Source organism: Schistocerca americana, chromosome 1 (assembly GCF_021461395.2).
Source record: "Schistocerca americana isolate TAMUIC-IGC-003095 chromosome 1, iqSchAmer2.1, whole genome shotgun sequence".
In the NCBI taxonomy this organism is placed as follows: Eukaryota; Metazoa; Arthropoda; class Insecta; order Orthoptera; family Acrididae; genus Schistocerca; species Schistocerca americana.
Window position 1 is genome coordinate 980108550 of NC_060119.1, and position 4773 is coordinate 980113322.

General features: G+C 43.1%; 1 non-coding gene across 1 annotated transcript; it reads right to left on the reverse strand.

Annotated features, from left to right (window-relative positions):
• Positions 1–4214: 4214 nt before the first annotated feature.
• Trnas-cga lies at positions 4215–4289 on the reverse strand. Its single transcript has one exon. It is a non-coding gene; the product is annotated as a tRNA-Ser (tRNA).
• Between the last annotated feature and the right edge of the window lie 484 nt (positions 4290–4773).

Genomic DNA, 4773 nt, shown 5'->3' on the forward strand with positions numbered 1-4773 from the left:
GTCGAATCTTTTTTTGAGAGGATTGCCAGTGCCCGCTGGCAGTTGAAGAGTAGTTGCAAGACTAGCGACTGGTATAGGAGCGTTACTTTGCTTGTACATTCTATATCGCTTAAACGTGGAATTGTTATACTGGAGAACATTGGTTATTTAGCACGTCACTCTTTGCTTGCGACACATCTGTGTAACATAAGTTAAGTATTGTAATTTTTTCCTCCTATAATAAATTCATTAATGCGATTTGTTTCAATGCTGTCTAGCGATCCGAGAAATCAGGTTTCCTAGACACTCCACATTTGACTACTAGGCTGGATTTAACACCCTGAATCGATTCACAACAGATAATTTAGGAGGGAGACCCCAATTACATGAAGTGGAAACTTGCAACTGCCGCCTACATAACCTGAGTTCCAGTGCGGAGTTATAATTTATCCAAGTTTCTAGCTTCAGTCACGTGGAAGACGCAGTCTTGTGAAATAAAAACAGTTCTTCTGAAATAATATTTCGGTCTAACTACGTAGTAGATAACAAATACAGTATTATAATCTGTATACTTTTTATAGACCTGTGCAACATTTACATTTAATGTCAATACTGTAATCCAAATAAAATGAAAGAAACTGGGCCGTCCACACTTTAGAGTAAACATTGAATTACTGCTCAACAACAGGTCTGTCACTATGTGTCCAATCCACCATTTACCGTAGGTCACACCAACTGAATTCAACATCCAAAAGACTCAGACCTAAACTGAACCATGTGGATCTATGATTACTATTGCATCCATTTCTACTATTCATCTTTCAATTACAAAATGGTTCAAATGGCTCTGAGCACTATGCGACTTAACTTCTGAGGTTATCAGTCGCCTGGAACTTAGAACTAATTAAACCTAACTAACCTAAGGACATCACACACATCCATGCCCGAGGCTGGATTCGAACCTGCGACCGTAGCGGTCTCGCGGTTCCGAACTGTAGTGCCTAGAACCGCACGGCCACTCCGGCTGGCTTTCAATTACAGTCATAAATTTAGGTAACATAGTCTATGGAGAATAGCGACCTGATGATATATTTAAGTTAAAATGATCAGTCGAGATCGCAATAATATTTGTTTATTAACCGGTTTCAGCTTACGTATAAGCCATCTTCAGGGTTTTTGGCGCTGCAAAGGGTAGGAATAGCAAAGCTACAAACTGTACTATTACATATGGTTATAAAATAAGATACAGAAAAGCTGTAGCAAAAAGAACTGTAAGTTCTCTTAGCCCACATAAGACTACATAAGATATTAAAACATTATCAAGCATAAGGCAAGGAGTCGTTTATGTTAAAATAAAATAAACAAACTTACAAAACAACAGAAGAAGGAGTGTAATCTATTGACTTTGGTGTGAAAGACAAACACATTGTTCTTACCAATGTTTGTCGGCAAATGAATAAACAAGAGAGTGGTAATTACAGGCACATAGATATTACATAAAGAGATAATGAGAGCTAAAATTATATTAAAAGATGCAACCATTAAAATACAAGATGATTATAATGAAAGGCGTTCAAACCGCTGTAGAAATAACACCACTGGTCAGAATGACATCAAATTGCAACGGAGTATTACCAGAGAAAGGGGCAAAACGTATGGCAGAAGAAAACTAAATAGTTACAAAATGTAGCAGTAGATGCCGCTTTAAGCATCATAATTTAATAGTGGTCGACTACAAATGACTATCGAATCATACAACAATGCCTAAGGTGTACGTTTGACGTTAAACAATCTGTAGTACTCAGTGTGTGTAGGTGTACATGTGTAACATTGTTAGTTACGTAAGCCCATCCACCACGGCTATGTCATTTCACATCGGATGGGAGAAATCGGTTTTTAATTGTCCCGAGGCCAAAAATCGCATAAAGAGCATCAGTCACATCGATTTTTAAGTGTCCTGAGGCCAAAAATCGCATAAAAATCGTCATTCGGTTTTTAATTGCTCTGAGGCCAAAACCGCATAAAAAGCATCAATCAAAATCAAATCGGATTATTAATTTCCCTATGACTGGCGCAAAACACGTTCAGTATGCTGCCCACCGGTTTCTGCAACAAGTTGAAACCGAGAAACAGCATGTTCTACAACTGAAGTGTTTCCGGGGTCACGTTCAGAATGAGCTGAGCAATGCGTCCCTTCAATGCAGCTATGTTTACAATCGGAACACTGAACGCAAAATCTTTCAGATAGCATCTCAGCCAGAAGTCACCCGGATTAATATTGGGTGATCGGGACGGCCAGGCTGTAGGGAAATGGCAGCTGATAATTCTAGAATTTCCCAAATGGCGCTTCAGCAGCTCCTTAACTGGATTTGCAATGTGCAGAAGTGCGCCATTTGCATAAAAATGATCCCTTCCACACATCCACGCTGTTGGAGAGATGGGATGACGTGGCTGCGCAAAAGACACTCGTAGCGCTTACCAGTGACGGAACAGGTAACAGGACCAGAAGCATCTGTCTCTTCGAAAAAATATGGCCCTATGATAAATGATGCTGTAAACCCGCACCACACAATGACCTTTTCAGGATGAAGTGGTACTGGTTGATTTGCATGTGGATTTTCCGGTGCCCATATTCGACAATTCTGTGTATTGATATGTCCTGTCACATGGAAGTGGGCTTCGTCTGTCCACAAAATTTTCCACGGCCAGTCATTTACCACTTCCATGCGAGCAAGAAATTCTAAAGCTAAGGTTTCTCTTGCTGGTAGGTCAACAGGAAGCAACTCGTGCACATGGGTAATTTTGTATGGATAGCAATGTTTCGTAGGATTTTACGCACCTTGCTCACGGGTATGTCCAATATTCGGGCAATTCGACATGCACTTTAAGTTTACACACCACTACTCGTCTCCTTCTGCATTGCTGTGGCCACTGCTTCCACTGACGTCGAATTAATTCGTTTCCTCCATTCCTCCCTCTACCAGGTTACATACCAATAGAACCCGTCTTTTCGAATTTCCGAATTATTTTCTCCAGACCCACGGCAGCATGGGACCAATGGCTTTTTTCAAACCCTTCAGTCTCCGGAACATCTGCAGAGCGACGGGTGCACAGTCATCATTCTTGTAATACAGCTTTACAAGCAGAGTGAGATCCTGTACTGAGACAGTCATGGAGAGCGTCGCAGACACGAAAAGAGGAATAGTCGTGTACCCGGCGTGTTTATACCAACTTCAATAGGTCGTGCGCATGACAGGTGTTTTCATTTACGTATTGTGACAAATACAGCGCCATCTATTGATCAATTTTCACAATTTTTTTCTTCTGCCATACGTTTTACCCCTTCTCTGATAATATTCCGTTACAATTTGACGTCATTCTGACCAGTGGTATTATTTCTACAGTGTTTTGAAAGTTTAATTTTAATTATAATCATCCTGTATATACACGCCGTTGTATACTTACTAAGCAGTGCCCTCTGGTAAGAATTTAAAACGACGGCGTTGTCTAGACATTGTGAACGTTAAGATGGCCGCCGTGATATCATACGAGTAAAAGTGTGTACTGAAAAGGACGCCGTGCTCATGGTAACGTAACGGCCAAAGTGGCAGTCGAGAAATCAAAGAAGTACGCCTGGGGACGCCGACTACGATCAAGGTATAGATTCAGGTCGACTTCATCAAAGACGTTTGTGCCGATGACTCATAAATAAACGCTGTAGGAACGTTACTTAGTATCCTCCAGCGTCATTACTGGGACCAAATGTGGTGATACAACCACGAGAGCAGCTGCTGTTGTCAAGGTGCCATACTGACAGAGTGGCAGTTCTGTGTGGGCGTATTCATGTCATGGGCTTGAAATCATATACGACATCGTGTCGTTAGTAATATGATGATAAATGGCTATACAGTTCTTTAACAGATTAAAAGCGTGTGCCGGACCGAGACTCGAACTCGGGACCTTTGCCTTTCGCGGGCAAGTGCTCTACCGACTGAGAGCTACCCAAGCACGACTCACGCCCCGTCCTCACAGCTTTACTTCTGCCAGTACCTCGTCTCCTACCTTCCAAACTTAACAGAAGCTCTCCTGCGAAACTTGCAGAACTAGCACTCCTGAAAGAAAGGATATTGCGGAGACATGGCTTAGCCACAGCCTGGGGGATGTTTCCAGAATGAGATTTTCACTCTGCAGCGGAGTGTGCGCTGTTATGAAACTTCCTGGCAGATTAAAACTGTGTGCCCGACCGAGACTCGAACTCGGGACCTTTGCCTTTCGCGGGCAAGTGCTCTACCAACTGAGCTACCGGAGCACGACTCTCGCCCGGTACTCACAGCTTTACTTCTACCAGTACCTCGTCTCCTACCTTCCAAACTTTACAGAAGCTCTCCTGCGAAACTTGCAGAACTAGCACTCCTGAAAGAAAGGATATTGCGGAGACATGGCTTAGCCACAGTCTGGGGGATGTTTCCAGAATGAGATTTTCACTCTGCAGCGGAGTGTGCGCTGTTATGAAACTTCCCGGCAGATTAAAACTGTGTGCCCGACCGAGACTCGAACTCGGGACCTTTGCCTTTCGCGGGCAAGTGCTCTACCAACTGAGCTACCCAAGCACGACTCACGCCCCGTCCTCACAGCTTTACTTCTGCCAGTACCTCGTCTCCTACCTTCCAAACTTAACAGAAGCTCTCCTGCGAACTGCCAGGAAGTCTCATATCAGCGCACACTCCACTGCAGAGTGAAAATCTCATTCTGGAAACATCCCCCAAGGCTATGGCTAAGCCATGTCTCGGCAAT